The 27,157-nt window shown below is 42.3% G+C and overlaps 1 non-coding gene across 1 annotated transcript; it reads right to left on the bottom strand.

Annotated features, from left to right (window-relative positions):
• Nucleotides 1-9,072: 9,072 nt before the first annotated feature.
• LOC145537860 (small nucleolar RNA SNORA79) lies at nucleotides 9,073-9,219 on the bottom strand. The gene has a single exon (XR_014076458.1). It is a non-coding gene; the product is annotated as a small nucleolar RNA SNORA79 (small nucleolar RNA).
• Nucleotides 9,220-27,157: the final 17,938 nt, after the last annotated feature.

A 27,157-nucleotide genomic window follows, 5' to 3' on the forward strand; every position in this document is an offset into this window, starting at 1 on the left:
GCTGGCTTATTAGAAAAAATACCGATCCTTAGGAAATGATGGCAGAAGAAGGAGCAGTGGATAAGAGAGGATGAAAATTTTGGATAGCACCACTGATTCAAAGGATTCGATCTCAGGAAGACTCTGGGAGAAGATGAGATACAGAGTCTTGGTGTGCTGTAGTCCAAGAGGACATGAAGAGTCAAACATAGTTTAGTGACTGAACAACAACAGTGTTTCAGTTCATAAAATAGCCCTTCCAAGGGTGTCATTTGGGTCTCAAAATGTCAGAGGAATAGGAGTCAGAAACCAATTCTTTCCACATAAATATATCTAAGGATCATTGGCACATGGAACAACTTCCATAAAACAACTTGTATACTCTGTTGCCTGGCTCTTCAACTCAGTTCAGTTCAGTTCATTTCAGTTGCTCAGTTGTGTCCGACTCTTTGCGACCGCATGAACCACAGCATGCCAGGCCTCCTTGTCCATCAACAACTCCCAGAGTTTACCCAAACTCATGTCTATTGAGTCAGTGATGCCATCCAGCCATTTTGTCCTCTGTCGTCCCCTTCTCCTCCTGCCCACAATCCTTCCCAGCATTAGGGTCTTTTCCAATAAGTCAGTTCTTCGCAAGTGGCGGCCAAAGTATTGGAGTTTCAGCTTCAGCATCAGTCCTTCCAATGAACACCCAGGGCTGATCCCCTTTAGGATGGACTGGTTTGTTCTCCTTGCAGTCCAAGGGACTTTCAAGAGTCTTCTCCAAGAACATAGTTTAAAAACATCAAGTCTCTGGTGCTCAGCTTACTTCACAGTCCAGCTCTCACATCCATACATGACTACTGGAAAAATCATGGCATTGACTGGATGGACTTTGCTGGCAAAGTAATTTCCCTGATTTTTATTTTATTTTATTTTTTTAAAATTAGTTTATTTATCTATTTTTTAACTTTTCGATATTGTATTTGTTTTGCCATACATTGACATGTATTCACCGTGGATGTGCATGTGTTCCCCTTCCAGAATCCCCTTCGCTCCTCCCTCACCATCCCATCCCTCCGCATCATCCTGGTGCACCAGCCCCTTGTACTCTGTAATACGCTATCTAGGTTGGTCATAACTTTCCTTCCAAGGAGTAAGTGTCTTTTCATTTCATGGCTCCAACCACAATCTGCAGTAATTTTGGAGCCCCAAAATACAATGTCTGACACTGTTTCCCCATCTATTTGCCATGAACTGATAGAACCAGTTGCCATGATCTTAGTTTTTTCTGAATGTTGAGCTTTAAGCCAACTTTTTCACTCTTCTCTCTCACTTTCATCTGGAGGCACTTTAGGTCTTCACTTTCTGCCATAATGGTGGTGTCATCTGCGTATCTGTTGTTATTGATAATTCTCCTGGTAGTCTTGTTTCCAGCTTGTGCTTCGTGAGAGTCCAGCGTTTCTCATGATGTACTCTGCATGTAAGTTTTATAAGCAGGGCCAATATACAGCCTTGAATTATTCCTTTCCCTATTTGGAACCAGTCTGTTGTTCCATGTCCAGTTCTAACTGCTGCTTCCTGACCTGCATACAGGTTTCTCAAGAGCCAGGTCAGGTGGTCTGGTATGCCCATCTCTTTTAGAAATTTCCACAGTTTACTGTGACCCATACAGTCAAAGGCTTTGGCATAGTCAATAAAGTAGAAATAGATGGGGTTTTTGTTTGTTTGTTTGTTTGTTTGTTTCTGGAACTCTCTTGCTTTTTTTGATGATCCACCAGATGTTGGTAATTTGATCTCTGGTTCCTTTGGCTTTTCTAAAACCAGCTTGAACATCTAGAAGTTTATGGTTCATGTATTGCTGAAGCCTGGCTTGGAGAATTTTGAGCATTACTTTACTAGCATGAGATGGGTGCAATTGTGCGGTAGATTGTGCAGTCTTTGGCATTGCCTTTCCTTGGGATTGGGATAAAACTGACCTTTTCCAGTCCTGTGGCTGCTGCTGAGTTTTCCAAATTTGCAGGCATATTGAGTGCAGCACTTTCACAGTATCATCTTTCAGGATTTGAAATAGCCCAACTGGAATTTCACCACCTAGATATCCATAAAGGCAAACCAGTCTCCAAGAGGTGGAAGGACAAAGTATAAGAAACATAAACAGAGATAAATTAATCTGGGGATGGATTCCCGTTTTGTAGAAGGAGTCGTAAAGGAGGAGAAGCTTGCACACAATAGGAAACCCTCTCACATCCGTGTCAATGGGGAGCTTGCGATCACAGAGGGCAGCCTAACTGGGGAGAACAAAACAAAAACAAAAACACAGACTATACCCTTAAATGCAATTATCCACAAAGAAATGACTCAGAAACTCCTGTACACAATCATTTAATGGGTCTTAAAAGGTAGGCCCAGACTGTATCATCTGCCTCACGGTAAAGGCCAGCCTTTAATGTCCTGAGGACAATTTGACAGAGCAAAGGTGGCAGAGCAACCTAAACTGTGGGGAAACTAGAGATAAAATTTATGCAAAAACAACAAAAACAACAACAACAACTTTCTTCCAAATAGGCTATAAGGCCACATAGTGAATGCTGTCATGCTCACAAAACAAACATTTGCACACTGGAAAATACAAAAGGAGACCACGTCAGCCACCTTTTATGACCTTTTCACCAGGGAGGCAGAGTGCAATGTGTGTGACAGCAAGAGGCAGAAGCCAAGGGGCTGCTCATATCTCAGCCACAGAGACGACATCTCCCACCAAGCTCTGAACAGGCTGCCAATTGTTCACCGTGTCTTCCTGGGTTCATGGACAGTTCACATTGGCCAGCAGCCTCACAGCCTGAGACCAGCTCCGTTCTGGAGACAAGTGGCACACCTGCAACCGTGCCTTTTTGGCACAGCCAGCAAAGAGAGTGCCTGGGGCCATACAGGTGAGTAAGATGTATAGCCCATCTGAGACAGTGCCTTGCTCCCCACCCACTCACTTGTTCCTCATGGACCTTGTCAGGGGACAAAGCACATAGACAAACAAAATCAGTTGCCTTGCAGAAAACCTGAGAAACTGAGTTGCTTAGACCTGGGAAATGTATGAAATGCAGGGCTCATTTGGTTCAGTGGCCCTGTGGAACAGCCAGGTACCTGAGCAGAGTGGATCAAGAAATTACACGACACCTTTGGAAATGGTAAGCCCACTGTGGTCCATCCATTCAAAAATCCACAGATATCTCAGTGATAATTGTTTTCAATGTTCCCATTCTCACCACCAAACCACTGAGCATGTGAGCTTGAATGAGGGGTCGCTGCTCCCTCACCTCAGGGTGGAAAATCAACACAGAATTGACTTGCAAACAAAGGAAGTGAAATTAAGCAAAGAAGGGTAAAATACCCCAGAAGTGACATGTGCAACAGATTAAAATTCAGCAGCTAATATGGAGATTGTTCAGTTGAGGGTCAATCGTAGCCAATCATGACAAGCAGAATCTGGAACAAGTGACTATCTGACACTGAACTGCACCACATAACAAACAACTCAAAGGAAATACCTAGACCTCTCTTTAAATTATGCTTATTATCATTTTTCAAATTTGTGTTCATTATTATTTCCTTAACTTTCATTTCTATATTTTGTCCATGTAATGCAAAGAGCTGACTCATTTGAAAAGACCCTCATGCTGGGAAAGATTGAAGGTGAGAGGAGAAGGGGACGAAAGAGGAAGAGATGGTTGGATGGCATCACCGACTCAATGGACATGAATTTGAGTACTCTCCAGGAATTGGTGAGACACAGGAAGGCCTAGCATACTGCAGTCCGTGGGGTCACAAATGACTGGATAACTGAAGTGAACTGAAATGAATGATTGCCTTTCTAATACTAATAATACTAATAATACTAAGCAAACCTATTTATTAACATATTTCATATATATATATATATATATATATATATATCTCATATATAGTAAGGTAGAAAACAACTGTGATCTGGGAGTCTCCCCTCTTTCTAGGTTCTTAATTTGTTTTTAAAATTTGCTATGAATGATATAACCTTAGGAATCTAACCTTTAGGATCTGTTTTAATTTATGTTTTTTAATCCTGAGTTGACTTCTGTATCCCACTTTGATTCTCCATTTTCTGCTCCCAGACACCTCTATATCTCTGCTCTATGTATTTCTGTGAATCCAATTTGCTATTTCTGGCTATGGAGAGTTGCTTCATCATTAACCTTGATTTTTATTTTCAGTTTTGTATGCACACAGAATTCCTGATGATACTGTAATCAATTCAGTTGCTCAGTCATGCCCAACTCTTTGCCCACAAATCCTTCCAAGTATCAGGGTCTTTTCAAATGATTCGGCTCTTTGCGTCAGGTGGCCGAAGTCTTGGAGTTTCAGCTTCAACATCAGTCCTTCCAATGAACACTCAGGACTGATTGCCTTTAGGATGGACTGGCTGGATCTCTTTGCAATCCAAGGGACTCTCAAGAGTCTTCTCCAACAACACAGTTCAAAAGCATCAATTCTTTGATAAAGATGGGGAGCCCAGCTCCTCATTTACCCAGAGACTTCATTCTTCATCAACCTAGTCTCAAGCTCACGTTAGAAAGAAAGGGAAAATAGGAATGTCCTTGGTATCTGCAGGTACAGACATTAAGACTCCATATTCCAAATGCGGGGAGCTCAGGTTTGATCTCTAGTCAGGGAACTAGATTCCACATGCCACAACTAAGGGTTCACATGCCACCAAGGAAGGTCAAAGATCCCGTGCCTCACAAATAAGACCCTGCCTAGCCAAATAAATATTTAGAGAATGGGAAAATAGAAGACAGACATATACTCCAGGTGGTGTGCTGTACCTCCTTTTGGCTCCTTGCATCTATCTGAGGAATGGGGACTAATTAGTCTTCGACATGAACATGTGTCTTATTGCTCAGGTAGGGTGCCAACTCCTCCTCACACTGACTGTGGGAAAATGCCTCTACTTAATGACTCAGATCCAAAGTTCCTGCCTGTCCCTACCACCAACCCAACCTCCATGTCTGCTGTGGGTCTTTGTTTCACCAAGCTGGCCCAGATTCCCAAAGATCCATGAGCTTGCATTTCTTGAATTCCTTCCCCTCTTCCTCAGCTGCTGCCTCTAGTGACCCCCAAAACGTAGCAAAGGGACAAAACGGTGGAAGCAGCAAAGGCCCAGAAAACAGTGAGAGACTATGCAGACAGGAAACATTGTCTTTCACCCTGACATCACCTCCGATAGACCCGAATGCACTTAGGCTCTGATAAGGGGTGCCAAGTTCCTCTGACTGTTCCCTGAAAGCAGGTCAGAAAGGATGTAGGCTCCCTCAAGGATCCCTCAGGAACAAAGATGAGCCACCTCTGAGCTAGTTCCACTGGCTGTGAGCTCACTACTGACTTCTCCCATCTCTTTGCTACCCCTACCCGGAACGTCAGCTCCATCCACCAACCTGGTAGAAAGACCAAGGTACAGACTGAATGCTGGAATGCAGGGCTCCTCCAAAGCCTTCATTCTCCCTCTTAACATGACCCTTGCATGCTGCCCTGCACCCAAGAAGTGTGGGGGGGGTGCTCCTAATACCACACACCAGAGACTTACCATTTTAAGGGGCCACAGGTAGTCACCCCAAATCCCCACCCAACCCACTCATAGGAGACTGGAGCCACAAATCGCTCCAACTTCATTTATTACCATAATGAGGCAAGATTAGGAAGGGCCCTGTCCCAAGGAAACACTTGGGGTTGGCCACCAGCGAGAATCCAAAAGTGAGCTTTCAAAGCAAACTGGGACAGCAATCTTGTCATTAAAGAAATAGCTCTAAAAATTCTGACCCGAGTGTGCACGTGTGCATTCATGTGTTTGTCTGGTGTGTGTGTACCTGATGATCTGGGGCCCTTCAGAGACACTCTCAGGACCAGGGCTGAAGATGCTTGCAAGGAGAATGGCTGAATGTGCAGCTACTTTAGAGGGGGAAAAATGTGCATTCAATTTTACTGGAAAGGCCTCTTACAAACTGAACAGGCAGCATGAAAGAGGGATAAAAGTGCACCCCCCCCCAAAAAAGGAGGAGGAGGACTGATGAACATAGAAAAGAGGAAGTTCCAACTAAACAGCAGTATGATTAGGACTTCAACAGTTGAACTGAGAACATGAGAGTAAAAGGGGAAAGACAGGAGGCCCATTTCATCGTTTCTGCTCTCAGAAATGAGGAACCCCTGCATTCCAGAGGGAAAACACAGGCAGCCTTTTCATGCATAAAGTTGGAAAAGAAGTATCTCACAAAAATTCTTCCCATGAAGCGGAGTAGCTGGGGATGGCGGTGTTGCCCATGTTATGGGAGGACATCTTGTTCTCTACAACATTCCTATGTGGTTAACAGATTCCACACAGCTCTTACCGAAAAACACAACTAATCATATCAGTCAGGGGTCACCCAATATTTTCCATAACAAGCCACAGAGTAAATGAATCTCTGCAGGAGTACAGGCTCTACTCCAAAAGTGCCATAAAATATTGTGTTACATGCAGGTGGCTGCGTTCCAATAAAACTTCATTTACAGAAACCAGTTGGGAGCCAGATTCTGTTCACAGGCTGGAAACTGTGCCAGCTGCTGACTGCTAAACTTGGCTTAACACTGGCATTGCTCCAGTCCAGAGTTTAGAAAAATAAGCCTGACTACTTGTCCCCAGCCCCAAACACTGAATTCAGCGGCATGAGGGAAGGCCCGAGCACTGGCCATATAAAGGTTCCTTAGGTGTTTACAATTGGCAGGTAAGGCCTTAAGCCCCTGTTTTGGACCAATGCTGTCCATGAGTACAGAAAATGCTGCATGATTTGCCTTAATCCTTGTGTACCTTGTATGAATCTTTGGGGTTCATACAAACAGATCTACACATCACCAAAATACTCAGGGTTGAGCATGCGTGTGTACCTGTGTGTGTCTGCACTGAATTTTGTTTGTTTATTTTTGCTTTTGTTTGTGTGTGTGTGCTCAGTCATGTCAGATTCTTTGCAACCACATGGACTGCAGTCCAACAGGCTTCTCTGTCCATGAGATTTCCCAGGCTGGAATTTTGGAATGGATAGCCATTTCCTTCTTCAGGGGATGCTCTTGACCCAGGCATCGAACCCACGTCTCCTGCACTGGAGGAGGATTCTTTCCCACAAAGCCACATGGGAAGCCTAAAGGGCATGTTGCCTCCCCGGGTGTATCTAGAGTAAGTGCAATCTCTTAATTTTAGCCTAAAAACTGAATATTCATAATCAAGAACAATGAAAAATAAAGCACTTCTTTTCACAAAACATGAGGTCAAGGAGCTATTGTAATGTGCATTCTAAGGAGAAACCACCCAAAGCCAGGGAGTGGACTGCTCTAGGCTCCCTGGGAGTGGACCTTTAGGAGTTAAGTCTCTCAAACTTTCAACTGTGTATGGACTCAACCATCTTCCACAGAGAGAAAAGATGAGCTTCTCTTTCTCATTTAGCTCCTACTAGCTTATCAGGACACCTTCTACCTCTGCCCTTCTACATGGGGAATACTTGCAGAATTCACCCTGGCTGTCAACATTTGAACTTCTCAGCCGATAGGAAGACAGCTTAGGCTATAAATGCAAACCAGGGGTTAAAAGAAAGAAAGAAAGAAAGAAAGGAAGGAAGGAAGGAAGAAAAAGGAAGGAAGGAAGGAAGGAAGAAAGAGAGGAAGGAAGAAAGGAAGGAAGGAAGGGGGGGAAAGGAGGAAAGGAAATGCAGATACTAATATGTGTGTTCTTGTGTTTCTCAGTGTGGACATTTGGGCCTAGTGGGGTCGGGGTAGAGGGCCTGGAGCGATTCTGACACTGCAAAATGTTTGACAGAATTGCTGACCTCCACGCACTAGATGGCAGTAGCACTCACATTCCAGTTGGGACAATAAAAAGGGGTCCAGGGGATTCCCTGGTGGTCCAGTGTTTATGACTTCATCTTCCAACTCAAGAAGCACAGGTTTGATCCCTGGGGAACTAAGATCCCATATGAGACACACAGTGCAGCCCTCCCCTGGACTTCCTGCTTCAAAAGTGTCTAGACATTGTAAGATTGGGACCAGATCACCCAGACTGAGGTTTAAAAGAGCTACCCAAGGAGACTAAATAGAGACAACAGGGACCGAGGATGGACAAAAAAAAAAGGGGCCAACACTGGTCACACTTTTTTTTTTTTTGGTGGGTGAGGAGGTTGATAAAGAGGAACAGTGATCATAAGTTGCAGGTATAGACTGGATTTTCATTAATCATCTTTCTGTACTTTGACTTGCATAAGGGGGGACAACCCACTCCAGTATTCTTACCTTAAGAATTCCACTGCTGGGCATACACACCGAAGAAACCAGAATTGAAAGAGACGCATATACCCCAATGTTCATCGCAGCACTGTTTACAATAGCTAGGACATGGAAGCAACCTAGATGTCCATCAGCAGACAAATGGATAAGGAAGCTGTGGTACGTATACACAAGGGAATATTACTCAGCCATTAAAAAGAATACATTTGAATCAGTTCTATTGAGATGGATGAACCTGGAGCCCATTATACAGAGTGGAGTAAGCCAGAAAGAAAAACACCAATACAGTATACTAATGCATATATATGGAATTTCAAAGATGGTAACGAAACGCTATATGCGAGACAGAATAAGAGACACTGATGCATAGAACAGTCTTATGGACTCTGAGGGAGAAGGTGAGGGTGGGACGTTCTGAGAGAACAGCATTGAAACATGTTTATTATCATATGTGAAACAGAACACCAACCCAGGTTCGATGCATGAGACAAAGGCTCAGGGTTTGGGCAATGGGATGACCCAGAGGGGTAGGATGGGGAGGGAGGTGGGAGGGGGGTTCAAGATGGGGAACACAAGTGGACCCATGGCTGATTCATGTCAATGTATGGCAAAAACCACTACAATATTGTAAAGTAAGTACCCCAACTAAAATAAATAAATTTATTATAAAAAATAAAAAAGAATTCCATGGACAGAAGAGCCAGGCGGGCCATAATGGGATCGTACTTTGTTTGCTCCCATGTGCATTCATTATGTAAATAAAAACATTTCTTTTTCTTCAACTATGCGATTCTGCAAAAATCAAAACACACTAACCAACGCCCAACTCATCCCTGTGGTGTCCTGAAAGAAGACAAGCCAGCTTAGATACATGATGGACTAAAATCCCACTACCTATGTCTCCAGCCATAAGAGGAACAGCCATCCAAACAAAATGCTTTAAGGGCACTTCCTTGGCAGTCAGTGGTTAAGACCATGCTTTCACTACAGGGGGCACAGGTTCCATCTCTGGTCAGGGAACTAAGATTTTGCATGCCATGAGTCATGCCCCACCTACAACAAAGTTTTACAACAAAAATATAAGCACTTCTTTTTAAGTTAAAAAAAGGTAAAAACTCCTTTATTCAGAAGACATAGGCAGACTGTAAAGAATGGTCTTTCAGGAGGCACCAGATAATGGCTCCTTCACAGGAATAGTATTTTTAGACAGGACATCCTGGCAGATGCTCTTATCAATCAGTAAATCAGAGATCTTCCTCATCTCATTCACTCTGTAAGAAGAAAAAAAAAAATTCAAGACAACATCTGGAAATCCGGGGTACCCGGCCCTACATCCATGCCCTCAAAGAAAGCCTGGCTTCCAAAGTCTTGCTTTCTGCAGAGAAAAGCAAGGAGGCTGGTGATATTGACAGTGAAAGAATAAAAAAGAGGAAAGTTTTCAGGTGGGAGGATCGCCCTTTTTCTTCAAAATTCAGGATTGGATAGAACTATTTCGATGGGTGGGAGCTGCTTTCTTGAAGAAAGCACTTTGTGCTTCATTCCACTCCCATAAAAATCCTCACCTAAGCCTTGATTCCTACCTCTGGGACAACGAACCCTACAACACTAAGTGGTGAGGACCCATGAAAGTGAAGAGATGCCCTGTCCTGCAACATTGCAGTTCATTGGTCTTAGTTGAAAACACAAGCTACATGGCAGACAGACCCAAGTCTAAAGGCCAATTTCAACCACAAATCATGCATGATCCTGGGTAGGTAACTTTATTTCTCTGTGCAATGGGGCCTTACCTTGAAGGTTACTATATATTTTAATGTATATTTTTATATTTATATTTCTAAGGAAATGACACCCCACTCCAGTATTCTTGCCTGGAAAGTCCCATGGGCAGAGGAGCCTGGGGGCTACAGTCCATGGGGCTGCAAAGAGTCAGACAGGACTGAACAACTAAACAACAATAACATGGGCAAGTGGCTCAGGCCTCTCACTCTTTCTTTATGCTCTGGGTCAGGGTCTCTGAACGTTAGCACTACTGCCATTGCAGCTGGATAATTCTATGTCATGGAGAATGTTCTGTGCACTGCAGAAAATTTAGCAGCACCCCTGCTCAGCAATCACTTGCCAGCAGCATCCCTCACTCCCCACCTCCCCTAAGTTATGAGACCTACTGCTTTGAATCCAACCCCATGAATAAATCCATATTCTCAGAATTACATGTTCTGTCCTGACCTGGCCCGATTCAAGCCTCCACCTGCCCTCATGTCCTCCCCACCTAGGAATCTAGCAGGCATCTCAAACTTGCAAAATTGAAAACTGAGCCCCTGTCTCCTGTTTCTCCTGCTCTAACCAAATCTGTCAACCCAGGCACAATCCAGCAAATCTCTGTTGCAGAGCCTTCTCTAGATGCCAGTAGGAACAGCCTCCTTACCGAGCTGCAACAACGGCTTCAGCAATCCCACAGTGGTTGGAGCAAAACAGAAATGCAGCTCAGCTAGGCATGTGTCTGGAGATGAAAGTAGAGATCTGATGCTGTAAAGAATGGCATTGCATAGGCACCTGGAATGTTAGGTGCATGAATCAAGGTAAGGTGGACGGGGTCAAGCAGGAGAGAGCAAGTGAAAACCTCAAAGTCTTAGGATTCAGGGAGCTAAAATGAATTGGAATGAGCAAATTTAACTCAGGTGATCATTATAGCTACTACACTGGGAAAGAATCCCATAGGAGAAATGGAGGAGACCCTGCAATGGCAGGAGACCCCAGTTCCTGGGTTGGGAAGATCCCCCGAAGAAGGGATAGGCTACCCAAGCCAGGATTCTTGGGCTTCCCTGGTGGCTCAGCTCATAAGGAAACTGTCTGCAATGCAGGAAACCTGGGTTTGGTCCCTGGGTCAGGAAATCCCCTGGAGAAGGGAAAGGCCACCCCCTCCAGTATTCTGGCTTGGAGAATTCCATGAACTGTATAGCCTAAGGGGTCACAAAGAGTCGGATATGACTGAGTGAATCCACTTCACTTCACTTTAGTTTATAAAGTGGCATCTCTGTCAGCTCTACCTCTTCCTGGCTCACTAAGAGAGGGCGGCCCTAGACCAGCAGTTCTTGAAGAAGAAGGAGTGACTGTGACAAATTCTAGGGGTGTGGTTTTTTACTGTTGTCTTGATACGGGGTGGGGGGGCACTACACATGGGGGCAGGTGCCTGCTTCATGGCATACACGTTAGACGTGAATGATTCTCAAATGTTCTGCCAGATATTTAAGTTAGTCCAAAACCATTCATAATACCCTGAGTGGAGACCCTTATCTGCACTTTGTCCCATGAGTTTAATAAAAGTTTTCCAGGGCTGCAATTATTGTGTAAACCTGAGAAATCTATATTTTGTTTTATTCAGAGCCTAACCATGGGTTGCTTTGCAGTTTGTTGCAATCACATGATGACCACAGTGCCTCGATGGCTTTCTGAATGGCTGAGACTGCACACTTGTGTCCTCCTGCATTTGCCAGGCTGAATCCTCAGTGAGGACACACCTGGGTGCAAGTGTGAGTGCTCAAACATTGACCTACTGGAGCATGCGTTCTTGTGAGTATGAATACATGTGTGTGTTCAGTTGTGTCCAACTCTTTGTGACGCTATAGACCCCAGGTTCTTTTGTCCCTGAGATTCTCCAGGCAAGAATACTGGAGTGGGTTGCCATGGCCTCCTTCAGGGGACCTTCCTGACCCAGGGATCAAACCTGTGTCTCTTATTTCTCCTGCATTAACAGGTGGGTTCTTTATCACTACCACCATCTGAGGAACCCTTGAGTATAAATGACCTACTCTTAGTTCTTTAAAAAAAAACATGTGGACCATTTTTGAGCTCTTTACTGAATTGTTATCATATCACTTCTTTTATGTTTATGTTATCATATCACTTGTTTTATGTTTTGTTCTTGAGACATGTGGGATCTTAGCTCCATGTAGATAGAAGCTGCACCCCCTGCATTGGAAGGTCAAGTCTTAACCACTGAACCAACAAAGTGTTCACTCCCTATTTCTCTTTGTAGTACTGGATGTTGATCTCCAAGACAGTTGTGTTTTTCTTTTTGTTTCTTTTTAAAAATTTCCTGGGACAGAACATTTTAGTTTTAAGGAGGTATTATTATCCATTAGTATTTCACTTCACGATAGTAAATGATCATTTCAAAACATCTGCTACACCACCCTAGGAAACCCCCTTTAACGTGAGAAACCAAGTGAATAGCAGTAACAGCTCTATGGACTTCTCTGTCATTCTCCAGGTAAGAATGAGTGTGCATGTAGTGGGGTGCCCACGACCAGAAGCCTAAGCAGGTTCTCAATCTAACTCTGACAGAAGCAAAGTTTCTTTTGATCTCTGTCGCATGCTCAGGGTAGAGATTCTTCTCAATTAGATCTGAACTTGGAAAAGGGTCTCTAGACTCTCCCTCTCACCCCAACAGAGGGCTTCACATAGGCTCACCTGAGACCGGCACTTGACCTGGTACACCAATTCTGGAAACATGTGCTAATTCATTAGATTCACACCACTGATTTGGTCAGATCTTGGTGTATCACCCCTATCAGTCAGTTCACTCGCTTAGTCATATCTGATTCTTTGCGACCCCATGAAATGCAGTACGCCCTGCCGTAGGCTTACCTGTCCATCATCAACTCCCAGAGCTTGCTCAAACACTTGTCCATCGAGTCAGTGATGCCATCCCAGCAGCTCATCCTCTGTTGTCACCTTCTTTTCCTGCCTTCAATCTTTCCCAGCATCCGAGTCCTTTCCAATCAGTCACTACTTCCAATCACGTGGCCTAGGTATTGGAGCTTCAGAATCAGTCCTTCCAATGAATATTCCGGATGGATTACCTTTAAAATGGACTGGTTGGATCTCCTTGCAGTCCAAGGGAGTCTCAAGAGTCTTTCCAGCACCACAGTTCAAAAGCATCAATTCTTTGGCGCTCAGTTTTTCCCATGGTCATTCTTATAGCTATTATTAATATTGTCTCCTCCAAACTGAATATATGCCATGCCATGTGGCATGTGGGAACTCAGTTCCCCAAGCAGACGTCAAACCTGTGCCCCTGCATTGGGGCCCCTGAACCACCAGTGTTAAGGACAGCCAGGTAACAAAGTTCCTCTATATCGATTCATTGTTAAAGTTAAAGAAATCTGCTTTAAAAATAAGTGCTTGGACAAAATGTTGAAGTGCCTCCAAAGGCCCCAGGCACCTCCATGACCACACCACCCGTACCCACATTGCCCTTTGCTTGGTGCATCCCTGAGGGCACTCTGTCTTTCCACACGAAGCTCCAACCTTTGAACTCCTTGATTCCTCTCCGGAAATTCCATCCCTTTTATGCTGTCTAGGCTTAGTTCCTCTCCTGCCACCTTTTTCCTACTGTCACGTCAAAACCAGGCAGGCCTTGATCACCACATACCCCCCCATCCTGCCTATCCATAGAGCCTGCTCTGTTCTCCATTCTCCACTTTATTTTTTCTCCAAAGATCTGGTGGTCAACTGATACGCTTGTTACACTTAGGTGCTGACTGCTTGTAGACAGGCCATGAGCTGAGTGATGGGTGAGACGGCCTGCATATTCTGCTCACTGCCCGTGCAGAGCGACTGTGCATGAGAGACCAGCACACAGTATGTGCTCAGCTAATGGAGCTTACACTCCACGTGGAGGGTCGGTGATGAAGCCATATGTCACAAAGGTAACTGTTTCTTGACAAGAGGGGAGGAGGAATATTGGGAGCTGGGGGAGGGAAGTGCAGGCAGGCCTGACTGAGCTGAAAGGTTCGAGTGCGAGCTGGGAGGGAATGCTTGCTCTGGAGTGAGGCCGAGGCTGGAAAAGGATGAGTCCATAGAGCTGGGCAAGGGGAGGAGCCTTCCAGGAGGCTGGAACGATATATGTAAAGCTTTCTCAGCTTTTCCTCTCATGAACCCTTCTCTCAGGACCCTCCATCTTCTCATGGGTTTCATCTGCTGAGACCCTAACCATTTTTGCATTTCCTTAGAATCTGTTTCTGAGGCAGGAAGTGGCAAACCATGTCCCCCAAATTAAGCTCTGTGACATTAACAATCCACTTGCCAGGCCTCTGGGTGGGGTGGGGGCTGGCAGGCTCTGTGGGGTGGTGCACACAGGTCCAGATCCAGGACTTTAGCAGCTCCTTCTTTTCCAAGAATGGAGCCGTGGCCACCAGAACCCCTTTGCAACGAGAAGCCCTTGCATCACAACTCTAGAGTTGCCCCTTGCTCTCTGCAACTAGAGAAAAAGCTCGTGCAGCAATGAAGACCCAGCACAGCCCAAAATAAATCAATAGAGTACTTATCTATATGAAATTCTTACATTACAGAGATGTTGCAAAGAGCAAAAGAAGCTATTACTCTTGGACAAAAAGTCTTCATAACAGAGCCTTTCATAGAGGATATGCTCAATAACCATGCCCGGTTGCCAGGGCTGCAACCACAGAAAATCTGTCCTGAAGAACTGATGGTTTCTCTGCAGAAAGCAGACAACAGAGAAGAATCTAAAAGACTCTGAAGCATAACTGAAAGGAACTAGTGATAAATGCTACTGAGTACCTGCTGTACTCCAGGCACAGAATCCTGCCTTTTGTATGCATGAACAACAAACCTTTCAGTCACCAGGGATGCAGAATTATTTTTATCCCCATTTCACTGACTTAGAAACTAAGGCTTGGGGAATAAGAAAGTGGCAGCGTTGGGACTAGAAATGGGTTCTGTCCAGCCAGAGGCCCGAAGATCTTCCTGGGACTCTACTCTTTCTGAAAATGGGGTCAAGGAGCAGATGGAACAGTTTATTATCCACATACACAAATCGTATTCCCTTTACCAGCCAGTAGCTGCTTAGAGACATCATGATAATCAAAAACATCCCCATGTGCCTCCTGGGGGAGAAGCAGCCTCACCTGTAAAGGTCAAAGACCTAGAGAATTCCAGAAATAGTGATCAAGGGTCATTGGTGAATCAACCCTGCCTCCGGCACCCTGCAGGTTTCTTGTTCAGTGTGATAAACCAATGCTCTCCTGACATGGTAGCTGGTGGCTTTCATAACTTGTCCACACAGTAGAATCCTCCAGGGAACTCAGTAAGTCCCAATGCCAAGCAGCGGATAGGCCAAAAACAGCAGAACGGTAAATTCCTCAGGGGATCCCAAAATGAGCCAAGCTTACACACCAGTGTTTTCACAAATCACCGGGGAGTCTTGTTAAAGACACAGATCTGACTCAGTTGCCTTGGGAGGGGCCTGGAGTCTACATTTCTAACAAGCTCCCAGGAGAAGAACTCGTGTGGTTGCTTCAGGGACCACGGCCAGAGTAGTCAGGGCAAACCCCGTGGTCCTCAACTTTCAACAAGCATCAGAATCACCTGGAAGTCCACTTAAGATGTAGAGGGCCAGGCCCACCCCAGAGCTGCAGATCTGACAGGTTTGAGGTGGGGACCAGAGAGTCTGCATTTCCAAGGAACCTCCAGGTGACCCTGATGCTGCTGGTCCAAGGACCACATGTGGAGCACCACGGTAGGGCCCGAGGCAAAATCATGGATAGGCAAGACAAGTCATCTCTCCTTCAGCTTCCCCAGACCCAAAGTGGGGATGATGAGATCCTCTCCCAGAGGGTGTCATGAGGGCGACACTGAGTGGGCTAGGATTTGTAAGCCTCTTGGAAGCTGGCACCGAGCAGGTGGGATATGAGTGACAGCATCCATTCTTGATGAATTTCCCTTGGTCTTGGGGTGCTCCTGGAGCCCAGGCAGACAGACCCTTCAACCACCATGGATGGCCCTCTCCCTGGCTCACTCACTGCCGACATTGTTCCTGTAGGCGTTGTGCATCTCCTTCACCCAATGGTCGCAGAAGGACAGCTTTCTCATCCAGTCCGCACCATCGTGCACACTGGAATCCAGGCATAGCCTGGCTCCCGGGCGGAACTGTGGAAGCCATCAGTGGAGAAGTTGTAGGGGCTAGGGAGATGGAAGAGGACATGGGGATGGAGAGGAGACAGTGTTACTGTGGGGAGCTCGGAGCTTTTTTCCCAGGAGACCCATGGGTTGGCTTACGGCTGTGTTTCACTATGTCCCCGAGTGCGTGAGGGTGCTGTGAGTATCTGGCTTCGGGGAGAAGCAGGATCAGAGCTTCCATTAACTTCCCAAACAACGGTAGCTTCCTGTGCTCGTACCCAGTCAGCCTCCATTCTCTTTTCTTCTGGTATCACGGAGCATGTTTGGTTTTTTGAGAGGCAGTCATTCTGTCCCCTGCATGCAGTGAGTGGCCAAGCCAAAGAAACCCTCTCTATCTCCCACTTTGGACTTTGAAGCTCGAAGGCAACTCCAAAAAGTGGTTGGCCTTGGTTCATCCCAAGAGTAGGGTGCAGAAGAAAATATCAGCGGGCTCTTGATACTTTGATCCCCAAATTTGCCTGCTTCACATGCCTCAAAAGGCCTGGCTGCTAACCTTTTCTTCCTATTCTGTGAGCATCTCTATATCTTTCTATAGGCATTCCTCATGTTACTTTCATCTTTTCAATTAGGTGGAGTCAGACTTCTCTGCTGGTCCAGTGGTTTGGAATCCATTTGGAAATGCAGGGGGACACAGGTTCAATCCCTGGCCCCAGGAGATTTCACATGCTATAGAGTAGCTAAGCCCCCAGGCCACAATAACTGACACCATATTCTAGAATCTTTGCTGTGCAACAGGAGAAGCTACCTCAATGAGAAGACTGCACTCTGCAGTAAGAAGTAGCCTCTGCTTGCCCCAACTAGAGAAAGACTGTTCACAGCCATGGAGAAAAAAAAAAGTAATAATAATAATAATAATAAAAATAATAATAATCAGGCAGAGCCAATTGAATACGTACAGTGTACTTTGCATACATTACCCTCCTTCAGCATGAAGCATGCCCTGGGACAACGTCGGAGTGTCATGGGACGTTAATGACAGGAGTGGTAGCTGGGAGCCAGTAGGGGAATTGTGGGGAATTTGTCACCGATAGCAGCTAGAGTATGAAAATGAAAATCCCAGCTCTCATGGAACACCATTTTCTTTCCCCCCACCAGAGGCCTGGTTTAGGTCTGCAAAATCACTGGACATCCCAAGGCAATGTGTAGACCAAAAACTTCAAAAGTGAAAGCCTTTTCAGAGAGAAAAAGCCTGGGTGGGGAGCAGTTCAGCATGGTACACCAGGGCCTCTCCATGGTTGGATTTGGCTGACACTTTTCTTTTTCTATTATTTTGTTGTTTCTGGATTTTTTTGTGATGAGTTTAAGGGTAGAGATATGAGGTACTAGGAATGAAACAACACTTGGGAATTGCACCTAAGGTATCCCCAGTTTAATGCCAGTGCTGCCACAGAGAAAACAAATTGGAAAATGGGAAGCACTGGGTCATACTCTCCTGTGCTTCAGGCTCAGCTTGAATATCAAACCAGGGACAACAAAACCCCTGCAGGATCCACAGAGATGCCTTGAGTGATACCTCAACTTCGAAAGCAAATTTCACCACTGGGGCAGGCAGACCAGAAGGATGCTGACTTAATCGGAAAGGGCTCAGTGACAGACTAAGTTGTACTTAGAAGTTGTACTTTTCTAAGAATTTGCCCACTTCTTCCAAGTTGCTGATTTTATTGGCATCTACTAGTTGATAATAGTCTCATGATCCTTCGTAATTTCTGTGCTGTCTATTTTGATCTCTCCATTTTCATATCTTATTTTGTTGATTTGATTCTTCTCCCTTTGTTTCTTGATGAGTCCGACTAATGGTTTGTCAATTTTATATATCTTCTCAAAGAACCCAGTTTTAGCTTTGTTGATTTTTGCTCTAGTCTCTTTTGTTCATTTTACATCTGTTTCTGCCCTATTATATGACTTCTTTCCTTCTACTAACCCTGGATTCTTCATTTCTTCCTTCTCTAGTTCCCTTAGGCCTAGAGTTAGGTTGTTTGTTTGACTTTGTTCTTGTTTCTTGAGGTAAGGCTCTTTTGCTATGAACCGTTGTCTTTGCACTGATTTTATAGGGTCGCATAGGTTTTGGGGTGTTGTGTTTTCATTTTCTTTTGTTTCTATGAATATTTTGATATATATTTTTTTTTTGTTCCATGGTGATTTGTTAGTTGTTTACCAGCGTGGTATTCAGCCTTCATATATTTGACTTTTGAATAGTGTTTCTCCTGCAGTTGACATCTAGTCTTACTTGACTGTGGTCAGAAAATATGCTTGGAATGATTTCAAGGTTTTTTTGAATCTACCAAGGCTGGACCTATGGCCGAGTATGTGATCTATCTTGGAGAAGTTTCCATATGTACTTGAGAAAAAGGTGAAATCCATTGTTTTGTGGTGAAATGTCATATAGATATCAATTATTTCTAACTGGTCCATTGTATCATTTAAAGTTTGTATTTCCTTGTCAATCTTCTGTTTACTTGATCTATCCATAGGTGTAAGTGGGGTAGTACAGTCTTTCACTATTATTGTGTTATTGTTCATTTCCCCTTTAATGCTTGTTAGCCTTTGCCTTATATATTGTGGTCCTCCTATGGTGCATGCATATGTATTTTTAATCGTTCTATCTTCTTCTCAGATAGAAGTTTTGATCATTATGTAGTGTGCTTCTTTGTCTCTTTTACAGGCTTTATTTTAAAGTCTATTTTTGTCTGATATGTGTATTGCTACTCCTGCTTTCTTTTGGTCTCTGATTTGCTTAGAATATCTTTTTCCAGCCCTTCAATTTCAGTCTGTAAGTGTCCATTGTTTTGTGGTGGGTCTGTTGTACACAACTTAAACAGCAGTCTTGTTTGTGTATCCATTAAGCTAGTCTTTGTCTTTTGCTTAGGACAGTCAACCCATTTCCATTTAAGGTAACTATTGATAAGAATGATCCTTTTGCCATTTGCTTTGCTGTTTTGGGTTTGAATTTATACAACCTGTCTGTGTCTCCTGCCTAGAGAAGATCCTTTAGCATTTGTTGAGGAACAAAAAGAAGAATTGGGAATAAAAATGTCTCTACAGCATCTTCATTAGTCCGAGATTACAAGAAGCATGTTAAAGCAAAGGGTAATGTGGATGATCAAAACTCTGACTTTCATCCTGAAACTAGAGGACAGAGTGTATTTTCAGCCTGCACAAGTTTAAGTGTGCCATTCATACGAAAGCCTTCTACCCTCCGGATACCTGCTGATACAAGTGCCCCAACTGGAAATGATTTCTCTTCTCCATCATAAATATCAATTAGACCGCAGGAGCATTTATTGTGGGACATCAATCTACGGCTGCTTTAATTGTTGCTGTTTTAATTGAAGAGTAATTGCTTTCCAGAATTTAGTTGTATTCTGTCAGAATCCAAAATCAAAAAAGTAAAAAAATAAAAAATCAACCATAGATGCACATATAACCCTTCCCTTTTGGAATACCCTCCGATCTGCCTACCAATCACACAATCTAGGTTGAGCATTTGTCATGGGATTTCACATAGTAGCTGCACTAAATCAAATAGCTCCAGTGAAAATTTTCCAGCTATGTCTACTTCTATTTCTCCGTACCACAACCTATCTCCATTACAGAACAGTTAGTTTGGACTGAGAGTGGAGCCTTCTACCTTTCCAGGTTTGTATGGTAATATGTCAGCCCATGACCATCCTTTTCCTAAACTACAACAGTCAGGCAATTTATTTTTCCCAGTGCCAAAGATCCCTGATACATCTGCTGCTTCTCTTTAAAGATCCACTCATCAAACATCTTCATTATTTGAAAACTGGCCTAATACAACTGATCTACCAAATAGGTGTCAGATTACGGAGGATACTGAAGTGTAAAATTAATGTTGGGAGATGTCAACAAATTCCCACAATTCTCTTATTTGAAGAATAAAGTTACATATTCATCTTCTTAGTGCCAATTTCTATTTTGAAATAATTAAGGTTAAAATGCTCAACCAGTTGAGCATACTGCAGCTTAAATACACATGATTAATGACATAGACCCTGTGTCTATGGAATACATCAGAAGACAATAAGAGCTCAAACAAAAGAAAATGCCCAGGCTCAGGTAGCTGTAAGAATGCACAGGAGTTATAGCAGTTTTGAGTCTGAACTGTCCCTAGAGAGATCAATAGTCTAATTCTCTCCACCTTTGGAGAGCTTCCAAAAAAGTTGTAATTGTCCTGTGACTTACGTTGGGGAGGACAGTGATCAGATGAGGCACTAGGGAATATGTATTATTCTTCTGATGCTTTCAATTCTTGTGTTGTCGGTGCACTATTTTTCTCAGTTGTAGGCTTCTTTGTTCCTACACATTAATTTGGTCTTTAAAGATTATTTCAACCAATTTTTTGTATATATATTTATATTTTTATTTTGTTTTCCTATTTGCTGTGCCTTTTGGTGATGTTGCATATCTTCATTTTTTAAATAGATGTGTATTTCTCTATTAACTGTGATATTCGGCTATTCTGTATGAGCTGCATGTGTTCTTGTCAGATTTGCTTTCTTTTTTTTTTTTTTCAGAACTTTACATATTTATTATAGAACTGATCCACAGTTTTTTTATTTTTTTTTATTTTATTTTTTTATAAATTTATTTATTTTAGTTGGGGGCCAATCACTTCACAACATTGCAATAGTTTTTGCCATACATTGACATGAATCAGCCATGGGTTTACATGTGTTCCCCCTCCTGGACCCCCCACCCACCTCCCTCCCCATCCCATCCTTCTGGATCATCCCATTGCCCCGGCTCTGAGCCCTTGTCTCATGCATCGAACATGGAATGTTGTTCTGTTTCACTTATGATAATATACATGTTTCAATGCTATTCTCCCAGAACGTTCCACCCTCACCTTCTCCCTCAGAGTCCATAAAATTGTTCCATGCATCTGTGTCTCTTATTCTGTCTCGCATATAGGGTTATCGTTACCATCTTTCAAATTCCATATATATGCATTAGTATACTGTATTGTTGTTTTTCTTTCTGGCTTACTTCACTCTGTATAATGGGCTCCAGTTTCATCCATCTCAGTAGAACCGATTCAAATGTATCAGATTTGCTTTCTTTATTCATCAGTTGACACTCTACAATGTTGTTATTTTTTGCCTTGAGATTCATTTGATGAGTTTCTTTTTTTTTCTGTTAAATTTGTTCTTTAATTAAATGACTACTTATTGCAGGAAATTAGCCTGAGTGTTACAGTTTCTTGGGGTGCAGGTAAGAGATTTTTTTTTTTTAGAAGAAGGATCTGTGAAACAAGTCAAATATTATTGAGCCATCAGAAGCCAAACACAGAAAGGAGAATTCAAACTTTGCGTGTGTTTTGTAAATTCTTTTAGTATTTGTAGTTTGTGCCTTAGGAAATATTGAGATAACAAAGGATCAGAAGAGACTATAACAAACAATTTTAAGTTAATAAAGTTTAGAATCTGAAATCTATGGACAAACACTCAGAAATTCAAATAAGAAGAAACAGAAAATATGAACATAGCTATTAGAAACACTAACATTGAAACTGTGATGGCAAAAAATTTTGCAGTAAACAAAATTAAAGCCATATGGCTTAACAGGGAAATTTTATAAACCAGTCAGAGAACCACTAACAGATGAGCTTCTGAAACTCTTCCAAAATTCTAGAGAAGAAGGGAAACCCACAAACGCATCCTACAAGGTTACCATCACCCTGATACCGACACCAAGATAACACAGAAAAAGAAAGTTAGAGACCAATATCACATAGAGGAACAGAATCATACATCGTTAACAAAATGCCACAAAAAAACACCCCATCAATCTAAAAGGATTGAACACCATCATTAAATGGGGTTTATCCCAGATATGCAAACATTCTTCAGTAGCTGCATATCAATATATATTGAAGGATTAAAACTATATGATCACCTAAATAGATGTTGAAAAACCTTTGACAGAATTTAACAAGTGTTTGTGATAGAAACTCCTGGAACTGACCACAGCAAAAACTACCTCAACTTAGCAAAGGCACACAAATCAAAACTACAATGAAGTATCACCTCATACCATTCCCAATGGCCATAGATAAAAGCAAATCTACAACAGGAGACTTCTCTGCTAGTCCAGTGGCTAAGACACCATGATCACAATGCAGGGGTCCCAGATTTGACCCCTGGTCATGGAACTAGATTCCATATGCAGTAACTGACATTTGTCGCAACCAATAAAGAAGTATATATATATGTATGCATCTCTGTGTGTATATAATTGTATAATAATATATGAAGAAGATGGTGTAGAGAATAGAGGATCCTCCTGCCCTCCTTCACTATTGTTATAAATGTAAATGAATGCTGCCAGGATGCCAAATATTATGAAAGATCTTTAGATAATTAAGAATGAAACTGCCATATAACCCAAAAATCCCACTATTTGATATACACTCAAAGGAAATGATAATTGAAATAGACATAGGTACCCCAGTAACCACTGCAACACCATTTATAGTAGCCAATAAAGAAAAGCAACCTTAGTGTCCATTGAAAGAATGGATAAAGAAGCTATGTTACATATGTAGGATGAAAAATTACTCACCCATAAAAAGAAACAAAATTGATTTATTTGTAGAGTTACAGATGAATCTAGAGCCCATTATTCAGTGAAATAATTCAAAAACAGAAGGACAAATATTGAATATTAATGCATATAAATGGAATCTATAAACCAGTAAAAGAAGTCCCCGTTTGGAAGTAGAAAGAGATACAGTCATAGGAAACAGACTTGCGGACACAGAGTGGGATGGAGAGAATGGAATGAATTGAACAAATTGCACTGACAGATGTAAAATACCAAATATGTAGTAGATAGCTAGTGAGGAGTTCCTGCTTAGTGCTATGAAGTGCTTTAGTGGAGTGCATTGTGGGCAAGGAGAGCAGACTCCTGCGGGATATGGGAGGACTGTTCAAAAGGGTGGCTCAGCTATATTCACTAATAACTGATTTATTTTACTGTGCAGCAGAAACTAACATAACATTGTATATTTATTATACACCAAATTTTAATCATTTTTTTCAAGTGAAGCAAGAAACTCAGTCCTTGGCCAACTTGTGCAAGTGACAAGAAAAGCATCACAGTGTGTGTCGAGAAAAATGTATAACCATGATTTCTTTAGTATGTATAGACAAAGGAAAAAAAAACTTAAAATGCAGAGCTAAGTTACTCAGAATAAATTCAGACTCTACACTTAGGTGTCCCTTCACTTCCCCTTTGTCATTGTTTCTAAAAGTAAAGAAGATGTTTTTAAAATTAAAGTAAACATGTATGGCTATAGGTTTTCTTAAATTGATGTCACCAATTTATGAAAAGATGAATTCCCACAAGTTTTAATAAATAGTAGCAAACTTTTGACTTTCAGAACAATGCTACGTAGGAATTAGTAAACATAGGCTAAAGCTGAAATGCTGCACAAGAATCCCTTATTTTGCAATTCTAGCATGTGTGCTACTGACTGAGAATAATGCATAGCCTAAAAGTGACTAATTATGTTTTCTTCCTCAGGACTTTCATCCTAAGAAGGATTTAATCATGTGGAGCAACTTCTCAAGTAATGCAAAAAGACTGCTCTGAAGAATTGGAGGAGCCAGGTTTTACAGAAGTTTTGGTACGATGATTAGGTATGGAGAAGGTCCAAATATTATGGTTAATGAAATAAAATCAGGACACATCAAGTGAATGGATTGAGATATTTTCTACCTATGGGAAGATGCAAGAATCTGGCTTCCTTGAAATAATTCCTTTGTTAAGCACCTTAACTAGGGCTAGTATCTATTCTTTCTGTCTCAAGTCAGTTTTTCGGGCACTGGTGACAGCTGTAGTAGCTAAGAACTTGACAGTGGGCAACCTGATTTCATCAAGGGTGCCCTCGTGTTTTACATTTAGAGATGGATACAATGGCTTATAACTTGATGCCCGCAGCCTCTTTTGTTTACTGATATGGCTGGCAACATTCTTGATTCACAGTGTGCTCTATTCCCTACCACCTGAGAAATAAGTTACTGTCTGTAGAGTGATTCTTATACTTAAAAAAAAAAAAAATACAACAAAAAGGTGACTGTTGGCTTCTCCCTCCACAGGACATAGAGTGGACCGAAGGTAATGTGAACGTACTTAACACAGGTTTACTACAAGTCCCAAAGAGAGAGGAGACTGAATGCAATATATAAATTTAAAGAGCATCATCTGAAACACTTCAAGATCAAGGAAGGGTAAGTAGGAGGGGGATGTTAGGTTTTCAAGTCATATACCTATATATACATATATATTGTATATATACATTGTGTGTATACACATGCACACACATATATGTATACACACACACATACACACACACACACATATTCATAAGTATCTGAACATTCTCTCGAATATTCTTGTAAGTACGCTTTACATTAAGCCATAAAAAATCTTTAAATATTTCAAATGATAGACAGTGTGTTCTCTGAAAATCAAGAAGTGGAGCTAAAAGTTAAAAATGGGATACGTGTTTGCAAATTTGTCAATCTGTGGAAAATTAAAGAATACTTTTCTAAAAACCAAATGTGTTAAAGTGTAAGTCACAACGGAAATTAGATACTACTCTGAGGTGAATGTAAGCTAAAGCACATTTAGCAAATCATCAGATCCTGCAAAGTAAATGTCTACAGTTACATACCTCCTGCTAAATATATACTATAATGTATAGACAGCAAAATTATATATCTAAACTGTCGACATATACATAGCCATGTATATGTGCAGGTATGTGTGTATATCAGTTCAGTTCAGTGTCTCAGTCGTGTCCAACTTTTTGTGACACCACAAATCACAGCACGCCAGGCCTCCCTGTCCGTCGCCAACACCCAGAGCTTATCCAAAGTCATATCCATTGAGTTGGTAATGCCATATAGCCATCTCGTCATCTGTTTTCGCCTTCTCCTCACGTCCCCAATCCTTCCCAGCATCAGGGTCTTTTGCAATGGCTCAAATCTTTACATGAAGTGCCCAAGTATTGGAGTTTCAGCTTTAACATCAGCCCTTCCAATGAACACGCAGGGCTGATCTTTTTACGGATGAACTGGTTGGATCTCCTTGCAGTCCAAGAGAATCTCAAGAGTCTTCTCCAACACAACAGTTCAAAAACATCAATTCTTCGATGCCCAGCTATCTTCACATTTCAACTCTCATATCCATACATGACTACTGGAAAACCATAACCGTGATTGGATGGAGCTTTCGTGGCAAAGCAATGTCTCTGCTTTTTAATACGCTATCTAGGATGGGCAAAACTTTCCTCCCAAGGAGTAAGCATATTTTAAGGCCATGGCTTCAATCACCATCTTCAGTGATTTTGGAGCCCAAAAGGATAAAGCCTGTCACTGATTCCTCATCCATTTCCCATGAAGTGATGAGACCAGATGCCATGATCTTAGTTTTCTGAATGTTAAACTTTAAGACATCCTTTTTCACTCTCCACTTTTGCTTTCATCAAGAGGCTTTTTAGTTCCTCTTCACTTTCTGCAGAGAGATATTAAGATACTAAGAAGAGGTGGCAATAACACTCAGAGGAATAATTAAAAAAAGATCTCCATGACTCAGATAATCACAATGGTGTGATGACTCACCTAGAGCCAGACATCCTGGAATGTGAAGTAAAGTAACCTTAGGAATCATCAACATGAACAAAGCTAGTGGAGGTGATGGGATTCCAGTTGAACTACTTCCATTCCTGAAAGATGACGCTGTGAAAGTGCTGCACTCAATATGCCAGCGAATATGGAAACCTCAGCAGTGGCCACAGGACTGGAAAAGGTCAGTTTTCATTCCAATCCCAAAGAAAGGCAGTGCCAAAGAATGCTCAATCTACCCCCAATCGCACTCATCTCACACGGGAGTAAAATAATACTTAAAAATTATCCAAGCCTGGCTTCAGCAATACGTGAACAGTGAAAGTCCAGATATTCATGCTGGTTTTCACAAAGGCAGAGGAACCAGAGATCCAATTGCCAACATTTTGTGGATCATTGCAAAAGCAAGAGAGTTCCAAAAATAAAAATAAAAATCAATTTCTGCTTTATTGACTATGCCAAACCCTTTGACTGTATTGATCACAATAAAGTGTGGAAAATTCTGAAAGAGATGAGCATGCCACATCACCTGATCTGCCTCTTGAAAAACCTGTATGCAGGTCAAGAAGTCACTGTTAGAACTGGATATGGAACAACAGACTGGTTCCAAATAGGAAAAACAATAAGTACGTCAAGGCTGTATATTGTCACCCTGCTTATTTAACTGATATGCAGAGTACATCATGAGCAATGCTGACTGGAGGAAATACAAGCTGGAATGAAGATTGTCAGGAGAAATATCAATAACCTCAGATAGGAAGATGGCACACTCTTATAGCTGAAACTGAAGAAGAACTAAAAAGACTTTTGATGAATGTGAGAAAGAAGAATGACAATGTTGGCTTAAAGCACAGCATTCAGAGAACTAAGATCATGGCATTTGTTCCCATCGCTTCATGACAGATAGATGAGGAAAGAGTGGAAACAGTGGCTGACTTTATTTTTCTGGGCTCCAAAATCACTGCAGATGGTGATTGCAGCCATGAAATTCAAAGATGTTCACTCCTTGGAAGGAAAGTTATGACCAACCTAGACAGCATATTAAAAAACAGAGATATTACTTTACCAAAAAGGTCTGTATTGTCAACACTATGCTATTTGCAATGGTCATGTATGGATGTGAAAGTTGGACTATAAAGAAAGCTGAGTGCCAACGAATTAATGCTTTTGAACTGTGGTGTTGGAGAAGACTGATGAAAGTCCTTTGAACTGCAAGGAGATCCATCCTAAAGGAG

The sequence above is a fragment of the Giraffa tippelskirchi genome, chromosome Y (genome assembly GCF_054371585.1).
Source record: "Giraffa tippelskirchi isolate mGirTip1 chromosome Y, T2T-mGirTip1v1.2.pri, whole genome shotgun sequence".
In the NCBI taxonomy this organism is placed as follows: domain Eukaryota; kingdom Metazoa; phylum Chordata; class Mammalia; order Artiodactyla; family Giraffidae; genus Giraffa; species Giraffa tippelskirchi.